Source organism: Gekko japonicus, unplaced genomic scaffold, assembly GCF_001447785.1.
Source record: "Gekko japonicus isolate JY-2015 unplaced genomic scaffold, Gekko_japonicus_V1.1 scaffold296, whole genome shotgun sequence".
NCBI lineage: Eukaryota > Metazoa > Chordata > Lepidosauria > Squamata > Gekkonidae > Gekko > Gekko japonicus.
In genome coordinates, this window is record NW_015177014.1 from 473,428 (window position 1) to 487,331 (window position 13,904).

Genomic DNA, 13,904 nt, shown 5'->3' on the forward strand with positions numbered 1-13,904 from the left:
TGGAGCATAGGATTCCAGTCCAGGATCCCTCCCATTCCTTAGAGGCATTCCTTGAGCCGCTTTCCAAATAACCATTACTGCCTGATCTAGTTCTTCTAAGGCTGTCACACTTCCAGTTTCTGCTAATGCCACTGGTCTTCCTCTAGCTCTTGTTGCTATGAATGGGGTGAATGTTAGTATGACTGTGATAAGTACATGGGTGAGGCTGGCCTTAGGGGCTTGTAGAAATGGGAATGGTAGCCCATTAAGTGTACACTTCAGCTGAGCCCCCCCCATCTATGGTTTGAAGCAGATTTTCACTTGTTAGATCCTATTTTCCAAACATTAGGAGAGTATGAAATATATACAGCAAATGTTTTCAGCCGTAAAGAATTGCTATGGATCAGCTGTTTGTGTGTATAGAGGAGCAAGTGACTCAGATGAGGCGAACCTAGAAAATACAATTTTTAAATGACAGTTTGCCAATTAATTTTGGGACCCACAACATTGCTGTTACGACATATAACAAAATCTGTTGCTTAAACCTGGCAATTGAGGGGAGAATAAATTACTGCAAATTGATAATATTTTTGCTTCTTTGAAAGAAGCTGCATGATATTATTAACAGCAGGATTCCCCCCCCCTTTGCCTCTCCAACTCATTTTTTATAAAGAATAATGATGAAAGATTAAACAGACCCACATTATGTGCCAAAAGGAATGGCGTATACATTAACATCCCACTGGGAGCTGCATCTGCGAGGCCAGGAAATTAATTTGCTATTCCTTTTCAATATGCTTGAGTTTCCTTAATCCTTTGCCCTGCACACTGATATTCTTCCATGAGGTAAAAAAAGTCTTTCAAAAAGGCTGCTAGTATATTAGAATCTGTTCCCTCACATGTTTTATGCCATGTTCCTCTGGATTAAAATATACAATTAACAGCTTTACTGGTATATATACCAACTGGTGCCTAAAAATGCCACCTTGATTGTTGTTTCTAATTAAAACTTCCATTTCTGATTCACTTCTGCAGTAATTTACTAGGGTTCTTTGTGAGTCATGATGGAGTAAAATATGTGCATGGTGGGGAGACATCTGGATATCATAATGATGTAACACAGGAAAGGAATTAAGGATTAAAAATTTTAAATGCAGACTTCTTTAAGTTCTACCACTTTGTACAAAGGAAAAATAAATTGTGGCAGAAATTCCTACAATGCACAGAAGTATTTAATGGATGTGGACAAAAATTTGTTTAGATACTTTAAACCCAGACTTTCTGTTCAAAACACCTTGCCATATATTTGGTTAGAATTATTACAGGCATACGTTGTCAGGTACAAAACTGTACCTTCGGCCCCTTTTCCCCCTCACCCCAGAGCAGATCAGACTCTAGAGCAGGGCTGAGCCCTGTGAGCCCATATTCAGCAGGGAACAGACCAGAGTCCCAGGCAAGGCCCAACTACAAATTGTTACAAATTGACACTTTTCAGCCAGCTCTAGCAGCTCTTCTCCACAGTTTCACTGATCCAGACACACTCTTTTCACTGTCAGTTCCCTCACTGCCAACTCTCAACTGCCCTCTTAACTGTTGTTCTCCAACTGTCAACCCATGAAAATTCCATCAGCTCCATTAGCTCCCACTGGTCACTCCCAGGGAGAAGGTGAACCCAACCTGTCCGTCACACATGTGTGTCACACTGGAGTGGAATGAGCTATTCTAGGGCCAGGGTGTCGCACCTCTGATCTTTGGCCTCACTATACTTTTCACACATTCTTGCAAGCATATGACAAGAAATTTCAGGCTAAAATTGCTGAATACACAGGAAGGAAACTTCGGGGATAGTTGCAAGTTAAATTTTTCTTTTGCTGAAGCTCACATTCCTGCACAAACTAGATGGTGAAAGACAGAACAGGTACAGTCAACTGAAAGAAACCATAACAATCATCGAATTGCTTGTGTAAAGGAAATAAGTTAACATATGGATACCTTCAGGGGTCATTTTGTAGAAAAAGAGCTAGGGGAACTCATTAGCATAACTCATTAGCATATGCCACACCCCCTGACATCACCGGAAGTGTGTCATAAGGCCACACCCCCCACCCCCAATGGTCCCGGCCGCCGCCACCGGCCTTGCAGCTCCATGAGGGGCCCGGCGGTGGACCTCCAAGGCCGGCGGGAGTGCTAGGAAGCCCCGCGAAGGCCCTCCCTGGCCCCAGGCAGGCAGGGGTGGGGAGAGGCAGGGAGGAAGCAACTTACCCTCCCTCTTCTCCTGCCTCCTCCTGGCTGAATGAGGGCCGGAAGCGGGGCGGCCAGAAGCAGGGGGCGGGGCTTCGTCATGTGCCCCACCCCCGTACCTCACCCGGGGGACTGCGTTCCCCCCCGAAATGACCTCCGGATACCTTCTAAAAAGCATTTTTATATTTGGTTCAACTATGGGTAATAAGCAATATGATCTCACAGTCTTCCACTTGAGGCTGAGCCAGACTTTGCCCAGGGTTCATAATAATTTGGGGAAATTTGCATTGGTAACTTTTCTCTGACATCTCTGCGTATAATGCAGTCCCCAACACATTACCCCTGCATTTAGTCTTCCTGTAGAGACCTAAAATCCATCCTGTAGCTCCAAAAGCAGTAGATTTGGGGAGGGAAAGCTCACACAGAAGTTGACCAGGTGGCTCACAATTGTCATAAGCAAGAAGTTGTCATTGATATCTTGAGAGCCTATGAAATATTTTGGGAAACGTTGCGCATAAGGGCAGCAATAGTGGCCATAATAATAGTGGCTGCTTTCAGTGTTCAGATGTCTGCTCCTGAACAAAATCCCATTGTATTTTATGACTGGCCTAGGCACTCTTCCTCTTTAGCCCCACCCCTGTGAATGTTCTATATGGTAGCAGTTCAGCTAGCCCCACTTGGAGCTTGGAGGTTGCAGGGCCCACAGTGCTCTCCTGTAGGGTATTGTTTCATGGGCTGTTCAAGTTAAAATTAAGAGGAAAGTTTAGGTTTGTCTAATTCAGCTAGCAAACTCCAGTCCATGGCCAAAAGATATTATCTGAGTGGGAGAAAATAATGGAGGAGACATTAGGCACCACTTGCTGTTGCCTCAGGCAACTTAAAACTGTAACTTCCCTTGAGTCCTGAATCCCTCCCACCTAACTGGTGAGGGGGCAACTTGCTTGCCAGTCAAAGGGTTTCCAGATCAATATTTGAAGTCTGGGACATAACCCAATAGAAGTGTTCACGCATGGAGGTGTTTACCCACGTGATACACCCTGCGGTCTCCCAGATCCAGTCCCTGGGGACGAAAATAACATAACATGAACCTTAACACCAAAAAAGTGGAGAAGTTATCTTGTTTCTTTGCCAAATGAGCATTTGATTTTGTCCCTAAAAAAGGTCCTTTTTTTTTTTTTTTGCTCCTGTTGAGGTTTTTCTATGTTGTGGCTACTGTCAAAGTAACTGTCACAGTACCTCTCTCTTATTTTGTGTGGTTAGGTGTGATGTAGTTTTACATTTCTTGTTGTTTCTTTCTCTCAAAGTATCTATTGCTGCCACCAGGGATTTAATTCCAGTCTTTAATTAACCTTTTCCACAGTATTGTGCCCAAGCTCTAAGTCTCCATTGGACTATGTGATTCTGAGGATAAGATTCTGGGTTAATAATAAACAAGATAAAACTTTAGTTGTTGTAGATTTGCCGGGCTGTATAGCCCTGGTCTTGGCATTGTGGGACCTGATGTTTTGCCAGCAGCTGTGACTGGCATCCTCAGAGGTATAACACAGAAAGATGGAGTTCTCTGTGTGAGAAAAAAAATGGTAGGCAGGTAATTTATATCTACTCAGAAAGGTGGGGTAGGGCTGAGTCCTTATGCTGTAGGTGTTCCCCAGGCTGTGACAGGCTTTATTGGTAAAAGAAGTGTATTGGTTACAAGATGTTTTGTTAAATTGCTCAGTACAATCATTCCCTTTTTACTCAGGTCTCTGTCAGCTTTCCCCCTTCACACTCTTATAATACTCTGACAATATTAGATCTTGGCTAAATTACCCTCTTAAGTATATTTTCTCCCTCCTTTAGAATCTTAATGCCTTTCACAGCACCGCTATATGATTCTAATTAGAAGACTGCTTCTCAGACTCTGTGTAGATTGATCACAACTGACAGCTGCTGACTTCTGACTGAAAACTCTGCCTTCTCTCTCTCCCCCCCCCCACACACCCTTCTTAACTCAGTCCACACACTCTCAGTCACCAACCAATTGCCTCACTCACTCATCTTCTTATTTCACCCCCTTCTTCTTTTGACACTTAAAGGTAAAGGTTCCCTTGCTCAAAAGCCAGTCAAATCCGACTCTAGGGTTGTGGTGCTCATCTCCATTTCAAAGCTGAACAGCCAGCGCTGTCCGAAGACGTTTCCGTGGTCATGTGGCCAGCATGACTAAACACCAAGGCACACGGAACACTGTTACCTTCCCACTGAAGTGGTACCTATTTATCTACTTGCAATTTCTTGCTTTTGAACTGCTAGGTTGGCAGGAGCTGGAACTAGAGACGGGGGCTCACTCCGTCATGTGGAAACTCAGGTCTCAAACTGCTGAACTACCGACCTTCCACAGCCTGCAGTTCAGCGTCTTAACTACTTGAGCCACCGCAGCTCTTCTGACACTTACCAACCTGTATAGAAATATTGCTTTCTAAATTCACATGCCTTGTCCTATGATGTCTTTCTGATAACATGCTGTGTCTTATTTCCTGTTGCAATGCCAAATGGTAAGGCCAAATGGCCGGAGCGAACTTTATAACCATGCCATATACCACATTCCTTCACACCTTTCTGGCAGAGAGCCAGACAATGAGGCTCCACATTCTGGCCCACATGCGACAAGTCACGTACACAATGAAGTAGTATTGATACTTACAAACTAAAGTGCTGAATACAATCCTGTTGTACTTTATTGTTGTTTTTGTATTACACCTCTGGTACAAGAGTATTTCTAATTTCTGCATTATTTTGAGAAGGGCAGGGTTTGACATTCCAACATATAATAACAAAAATGTTTCTAAACTTTTAGAAAAATCATTTTCATTGCAAATATCTGTCCTATTTGTCCAAAGATAGGGTACCAAAAGGTAAATCTCCCTTTTATGCGCATAAGACCCTTTGAACACAAGGACACAAGGACACTCAAAACATTTGAGAACTGAAACTACTGGGGCTCGTTCCTTTTGTGCTAAGTGGCTAATCAATGAATTCCTTGGTTTAATTTTTAATCTTTAGATTTACAGCCCATCTCTTAATTATTTATCTACCTTTTCACTAGCTTCCTTTGCCCCAATTATTTTAGAACTTGAGAAACAGTTTGCATGTTATGTTATGCTTTCTTAAATCCTCCCTATATTTTATAGTGTTCCCTATAGACTATTTTTATCTCTGAGAGTCAGTTATACTGTTCTATAGTAATGAGTTTATCACTCCTCAAACAATTATAACTTATCCTAACCACAATCATGACAGAACAGGAAATAAAACTGTAGCCATGATATCACTAAGATTTCTTGCTGAGTTTGCAAATTATTCAAGAGTTCAAGCACTTTTAACTGTTCATGAATTTAGTTTGCTTCAAAAATTGTCATCTTAGACAGCTGAACGAGTTACAGAAAAATGTAGGCTAAAGGTTGAGATTGGCCTTGTTATCTTGCTTTACCAGATGTATTTCATATATGCCTGCAGAATAGCTCGTATGTTGCTTATCTAGCTAATAACCAATCAGTTATCTAGATAGCATCACTTGACTATGCTAGCTAATCAGCATTCATATTGCTTATCTCTTATTAATTATGAACAAGCACTTTTAAAAACCAATATCACATGATTATGATAGACAAGAGTTAAAGATAAGAACTAATATTTTTCAATAGATATGTAGTTCTGTGAAAATTTCTCTGGATGGAAGTCTCAGAAAGATAGGTGTTTATTTGATTTTGATTTGATGGGTTTATTTGATTACCCCTAAAAGCAGTGAGAAAACAGCTAAAACTTTGCTTTTAAAAACTATTACTTGCTAAAAGCAATACTAGGTACTTTGATATTTTTAGCCTTTATTTTCACAGTAATTGTAGGGTTAATTTTAATTTTTTTTGTATTTTCTTATATGTGCGTGTGTGTGCACCTGGAAGTCATGGCAACATCTGGTGACTGACCCCTACTGGGGGCCTGCAGGATATTCAGAGAGGTGGTTGAATAAAGCCTGCCCCCACCTCCTGCCCCACCTCTGGGATTTCAAGGAGGTCTCCCATCCAAGTACTTGCCAGAGTTGAACCTGCTTAGCTTCCAAGATCTGACAAGCTTGGGCTTCCCTGGGCTGCCCAAGTCAGGGCTAGGGTTCATTTCTTGATGCGTGTATTTCATTCTGTCCAGTTCACTAAAAAACCTAACTTTTTATCTCAATAAAAGATAAAAGTTCCTCTGGGTGACCGTCTGGTTTGCTGGTGATATTAAAAGACTGAACCCTTATTCTCTTGTATTAGATTGCTAATCAGCCTTTAATATGATAAATTCAAGAGAGCTCAGTTGCTGAACATTTGTAGAAGCACAGTCCCTTGAAAGTATCACTTCAGGTTCTCTGGATGCAGAAGGAATCTCTGTTTCCCAGACCTCCATACCCAGGTTGTCGGATCCTAAAGGGTCAGGTGCCCAAAATTTTTAGTGATGGTTTTCAGCTTTGGATGGGCAAATGAACATTTGTTGGGAAAAATCAAACTCCTCGCAGGAATCTGTCTCCAAGTTCCCCTGTGCACAGACTATTTACAGTCATGACTGTGGTTTCTGCTTGGTTTGTTTTGCACAGCTGGAAGAAGCAGGCCTCTAAAGGGTTAATTCTGTAACTAGTTTTTTCAGCACAGAGTACACAAAAGAGAGAGAGTGATGTATTTGTCCCACATATTTCTCCAGTTTTGCCTGCAGTTGCTTGTCTGACTGCAGTTCTTCCTGTTCAATTAGATCCTGGTCTGGCTGGCGAAAAGTTCTATAAGCATGTCCAAAAGCATGTTGGACTTTGAGGTCTAAAAGCCACCTGTGTCGGCTTCCCCTTTGTTTCAGGGAGGTCTTGAATGGCTGAACACAACTAAAATGCTCAAATTCAGCACCCTCCCAGATCCCCTGAGACCCCATATGGAGGTGGTTACAGCAGTTTACATTTTGGTCTTTTAAACATTATGGCAAGTCCAAACTGCCCCTCCAAGCCACTATAAACAAGTCAGAGATCTTGTCTACCTCCTTTCCAGGAGACCATCACATTTGCACTCACCCAATTAAAACAACAAACCAACTGAATATGAGGGTGGAAGGGTCACACACACTGAAGTGCCTTATGGGTGGCACTCCAAGCCCCCATCTAACACTCAACAGTGCCTGCATTCCAAGGCCAGTGCCGATTGCTTCAGAAATCTCCTGTTTGATTCTGCAATGCAAGCCATGGCTTCCTCCTAGTATATCCCCAACAGGGCACCACTGGACTCTGCCTTTTAATTCTGAGAAGTCCTCCTGTGAATCCTACTTCTAACACCAAATGTCAGGTACAAAATTCCACCTGTCACTCCTTTTCCTCTTACACTACAGCTTATCAGACACTAGTGCAGGGCTGGAGCCCATGAAGCCTGTATTTAGCAGTGAATAGACTGAAAGTCCCAGGCAAGGATGCTTGAAGTGATGTATAAGTAATTTCAGTAAAGCTTTATTTCATACTAGTCTGATACCTGTGCTTTGATATGGTATTTAAGTTCCATAAATCCAGTTATAATACTGATGATGTGAAGTCTGAAATGTAAATTTGTTGTAGGAATTCTAATGGAGAAAACTGTAGTGTAAAAAATGAAGTGAGACATAGACACTGGTTTTTCTTCTCTTCTGAAGGACCTCTTTGTAGACCATATTAGTGGTTTTGCCTTCAGGTGCTAGGATCACCAAGCTGCTTGGTGAGCTCTTGCTGAAGCAGGCCACACAGAACTGTCCATGTGAGAAGCAGTCATCTGTTAAGTCAATTCCTACCACCTTAAGCGTCTGGCCTTGGGACTTGTTGATGGTTGAGGGGAAACTGTAGCCTCTTAAACTTGAAGGGGTTTTGCTGATGGTATGCATGGTATGCAAAGTATGAGCACCAACTCTCCCTGAGCACTGCCGGTTTGCAGTGTGGCCTTGATGATGTTCCTGTGCAGGGCCTTCACTTGCAGTCTGGTGCCATTGCAGTGTTTGGGTGGGTTGAAGTTCTGCAGCAGCATCACTGGAGCCCCCACTTTGAGGAGAAGCTTGTGGACTGGGAAGCCAAGAGGGTTGAGGGTATTGAGGAACTCTACAGGGTAGTGGACCATGTCATCCATTTGCACCACTGAGTCCACAGATCTGTACTCCATTTCTGCCCCCTTGAAGGAGTTAAGTAGAATTTCATTAATGATGGTAGCCCTGTCATTGCTCCCCCCAGTAGGAATAACAAGACAGACAACAGTTTGGAGTAAACAAGGGCCACTTTGGTTCCGTTCACACGAGGGGATTTGGGCCACTAGCGGGACAGTTCGGGGGCGGATCAAACCAGCGCGATCACACCACAACATCTGGGAAGTGTGGTGCTTCCGTCCCCGAACTGGCCCATCCACTCGATGAATCGGATCAAGTAGGAACCACCTACCGAGGTGGTTCATCTCCCTGCTGCGCCGCAAACCGGGTGTCTGATCGCCGACGCAAGGATGTGCCAGCGCGTCCCCGGCTCCGAGCTGAACTACGCATGCTCGGACATGCGCAGTTCGGCTGACTCGGCGTCCGAACTGTGTTTTCTCTCCGGCGTCTGCTTGTGCCGGGGAGAAGAGGCGGCGCGGCCAGGGGATCCATGGGATCCCGCCGCGCCGTGTCAACTTTGGCGCGGCTTTTAAAAGCCACGCTTTTTGCCGCTTTTTCCCCTGCCGTGTGGCAGGGGCCTTTATTAACTATTTAACATAACATTGCAGCAAGGGACCAGCTAAGCGAGCACAGAACAGGCAAGGCAGGTGTCATTCCCCTGACCAACCTCCTTGCCCTTTTCTCGGGCGGGTCACCCAGCTCCGGTCTTGAGCCATTGGTCTGGCTTGTGACTGGCAGCCCAGCAAACTGGTCGCCACCTAGGAGCGCCTACCCCTGAAGCCTGATAACTTGCAGGGAGGAGCATACCCTAAGAGGTTCCCAGAGGAGGTGATCACCATTCCCCACCCTGGACCTGAAAATCCGAAGGCAGTTCCTGATGACCCCCTGTTCCCTAATGGGGAAAATGCCGTAAGGTGCTCACCAGCTCTGGTTTCTTGCCTGCACCAACCTGCCAAGTGACCAACCTACTTAACTGCTGGCCACCACATCCATCACTTCAATCCGCAGTTCTCAGTGTAAGGTAGGCGAAAACACCTCCACCCAATCTGCCAATTCCAGGTAAAAGTGAAAAATTCCTACCTGGCCCCAGTAGGCGACCAGCAAAAGCCTGCACTAAGAACAGGGCGGGAGGGTGGGCGAGCACGAGTCAGCAACTGACTGGGTGGGAGCAGAGCCTGGCGGTTTAGCTGAGCCAGCTCCGCCCACCCCACCCACTTCATGACGCTGTGCGTCATGATTCTGTTGCTGTCCCGTCTCCTCCAGGGTGGCAAAACAGCCCCTGGACCTCATCGGCTTCACCAGGAGGCCGGGAACTCCATTCTTGAGGGTCAGAACAGTTGTCCATGGACTTTTCTGTGATACTGGCAATATCAGGGTAGATCCTGGCTGTTAGTTCTGGTAGCATCCACATTACTAAGGCCAGGCATAAAGGGATGTGTTTTTACCTCAGAACATTGAGATTCACAGCTGAGCAATCAGAAGCAGGTGGGTGCGAGCAGGCAGGTTTTTACCTCAGAACTCTGAGCTACACAGTTGACCAATCGGGGGGAGCGGGGAACAGCAGCCTGCCTGACACATGGAAAACAATTGGGGGAACACATTTTGCCCCTTTTTATCCCCTTGAGGTAGTGTTTCTCAGAATTCTCTTTGTAGTGGGGGTTGATGTCATGGTAGGAATGCACTCCCCTTATTTTGGGTTTCTTGGTGCAGGGGTTTGGCCTGGGCATTGAATTTGGGGAGAGGTGCAGGGCATACTTTGTTTTGTTTTTTCAAAAATGCTTCTCATTTATGTTGCATTTAAGAAGAGGGCATAACTATGTATTCAAAACAACATCTGAGCAATCAGATATTAAGCAAGTTCATATGAACCAATTTTGAAGAGCCCACATTGTGAGAAGTTAAATAACCAAATACAGGAAACCGCTTTTCTACAAATTTGGGGTATATTTCCATAGTGGATGGGAGTGTGGCTAAAGCCATTGGAGAAAGTACCCTGGCCCTGCTCCTACAACTGACAAACACCCGCTTGTCTGGTGTAAGGGAGGGGGATTGTGTTTAAAGGCATCTGGGAGGCTGGGCCAGCAGCAGTGCTAAGGCAATCCTGCTGAGCAAGTCTCCCCAGTGGCTTTAAGGACTCCACGCGCCTTCCGACCCTTGACAGGCAGTTGTCTGTCAGGTGTAGGAGGGGTACCATGTTTGAAGGCATCAGGGAGGCTGGGCCAGCAGGATTGCTAAGGCGATGCTGCTTGTAGCCTCCCTGATGGCTTTCAATTCTCTGCCCTTTCTCCTGCACCTGACAGACAACCACCTGTGTGGTGCAGGAGGGGAAGGGGGTATTGCAAGCCATTGTGGAGGCTGGGCTGGCACAATCACTATCACTGATGGTTTTAAGCACCCTGCACCCGCTGCTGCACCTGACAGACAGCCGCCTGTCAGGTTTATGAAGTGAGGGGAGTGTGTTTGAAGCCATTAGAGAGGCTGTGCCAGCAGCATTGCTGCACCTCACAGGTGGTTGGCCATTCCTGATTTTCTCAACTATCATTAGCTCTCTGCAGTCTCCTGTAACTGTTTTTCTTTACCTCAGAACACTGAGCTCTGCAGCTGACCAATCAAAGAGTAGGAGGTGCAAGTTGGCAGCAGCCTGGCAGCCACATACGTAGCAATGGGGGGAGCACATTTTACCCCTTTTGACCCCCTTAGGGATTGAATTTCTAAAAATCTCTTAGTGAACTTCTACGTCATGGTAGGAGTACTCTCCTGAAAATTTGTGTTTCTAGGTCCAGGGGTTTGGCCTGGGTGTTGATTTTATGGTGAGGGGACTTTATATATAGAGAGATAAAGGAGCTCTGCCTGCAACTCTCCATCTTTTCACTACTGAATATAGGCTCACAGGTGTCTGCTCTGCTCTGGAGTCTGATCAGCCCTGGGCTAAGGGGGAAAGAGACCTAGGTGCAATTTTGTACCTGACGATTTATGTCTGGGTTTGATTGCATTTTTTTTTAAATTAAGGATTGTAAAAATATTGATGACAGCAATGTAAAGGTAATTACGTGGGATGGAATGCATCATTAAAACTTTTTTAAAAACAATGTATTTCGTGCAAATCTAAGCCACAGCTTCTGAGACAGCTTCCATAGTACAAACAATTTTAAAAGATTAAATTATTTTTTCCAAAGCTATATTCTCTCTTTTCTTTAATGAATCTGTTCTTAAAGCCCAATGGCTTTGAACAGTTGACACTGATTGGTCAGATAAATTAAAATCAACTGAATATCAGCCCTCCTGTTTTTATTTTTACAAATAATCGACAAAAACCTTACTACTGCCAGGGTAGTTTTAACTTCTGTTCCAGCTTAATAATATAGCAATCCTTTGTGAAGAAGGTAACATTGCCATATCATGTATAAAAGGGGAGATCCAACACTGTCTGACTGAAAGAAACAGGGCACATTCAAATAAACAATGTTCTGGAGTGCCAGTCCTTCCTGTTGTGCAGCTACAAAGCCTGTCTGTGAGGGGAATCCTCCCCTGACACCCTCTCATTTCTTCAAATGGGACAGCATTCCATGGAGCCAACATAAATAGTCACCTACATTTGGGTACTGTCAAAAACTCAAAATATAATGGCAAGGAGTTTGACAGGGAAAGACCCAAATATAATTTGACAGGGAAAGACCCAAATATAATGGAGAACATAGTCTATGAGAAGCTATATTCAAAATATCATCAGGTAATTAAAAAAATGAGTTTTTTTGTAAAATAATAATAATGCTAGTCCTAGTTAAAACACTGATGGAGGAAGGAGGGCCTCTCTCTCTCTCTCTCTCTCTCTCTCACTCACTTTCACACACATGCATATAACACAAATGTAGGTGGATGTTTCAAAGTAAACACATATTTCTGCTTGGAAAAGTACAAGAAATGAATTGAAATGTTGAAGCTGCTCATGCTGAATTAGCCTGTTCCACGTTTCAAATGTATCTTTTAATTGGAAAGCACCCTTGTGACTTATGTAAAGCTCATTAGAAAGAATCAATATTTAACGATCATTAAAGGCAGCCTCAAACATAGTTCTACTAGTGTAGTGTTAAATGTGGAAAATAGACTGGGAAGCTCTAAAATGCAATGCAACAGAAGTGAATTTAACACTCAAAAAAGCATAATTGGAATGTCCTCCCACCCCCAAGGATATACTGAGGACAAAGTAAGTACCTATTTGAGCCTGAATGCAAATTTCTGTGTATTCTTTCAGGTAACATTGTTTAGATACTCTGGACATGAATAAGTTAAGGCTCCATTAAGTGCAAGACTAAGGTATCACATTAGGCGCTTCTGAAAGTAAGAATCTCAGTTAGGATTTTTTTTAAAAAAAAGACAAGGACATATAACACTATGTAATTCCTGCCTGTTGGTCTGCCTCCTTTTGCAGGTTGTGTTTTTGGGGCCATTTTAAACACTGGGAGAGTGAAGACTTTCTGTTTGTGTGCCTCGTATCTTCTTAGCAAACTCTTTCCTACATGATGGGGAAATATGAAGCTGAAAACCAGTATGGTGAAATGAGAGCCAATGGGCAATTCTGCATCTAGCATTCGCTCCACATTTTCTCAACTCGAAGGAAAAAGTGCAGCTCAAAACCACATTCAAATACCTAGGGGCAACGCTATACTAACTGCAAAGTCATCCCTTCTATCCAATCTATGCAGAAGGGTACAATAAAACCCGATGATCAAACGAAGTGAAAGCAGCATGCAATGCAGAGGGGAATTTCTGTTCCAACGTGGGTTTTGTAAAATAATGGAGGGAAGGACAGGGTAAAATGAAACAAAAATATAGATCTTATTGCAATCCTGGGAACATTTTTACCAAGTGGTGTCATACATTTCCCCCCTCCACATATTAGAGTGTTTTTTTGTTGAGACAAATAGCAAACAACTTGTCTTTTCTGTAATGTGTGAAAGGTGGTTGAACCTAGGTTTCGATCACATGCAGAATTAGCTGCGTGATAGGCACGAATGCCAGGTGGATTTTAAGGGCGCAATCACACGGGAACATCCAGCAAGCGTTCCGCACCCGTCAGCAACCCATCTCACTCCGCTGAAGAAGCAGAGTTAAAAAAATACCGGGGAAAGTCCAGTATCAAACGGGTTGCTACGGGCCACAGATAGACTTTCCCCTGTGTGATCAGCACGCTCTCATGGCATTGGGATGGTCTGATCAGGCCATCCCAACTCCGTGCCGCTGTTGTTTTTCCCCTTCTCAGTATGCGCATCATCGCATACTGCTGTAGGAAGCCCTCAGTGTGGAGATGCGATTAATTGATCCTCTGTTTAAGCAAATCGAAAACAAACAGCAAAAAAACCCCAAATCCAACTCACCCGCGATTGTATCTGATCTCATTTCTGCTTAAAAGAGATCTGTATACTTTTTTCTTTTATTCTTTATGAGGTTATTAATCAGATAAAAACCCACAACAATTTAAGTACAACATGAGATAGTACCAGTCGCAGTCAGTCAAACTGAAGATGATTGAGATG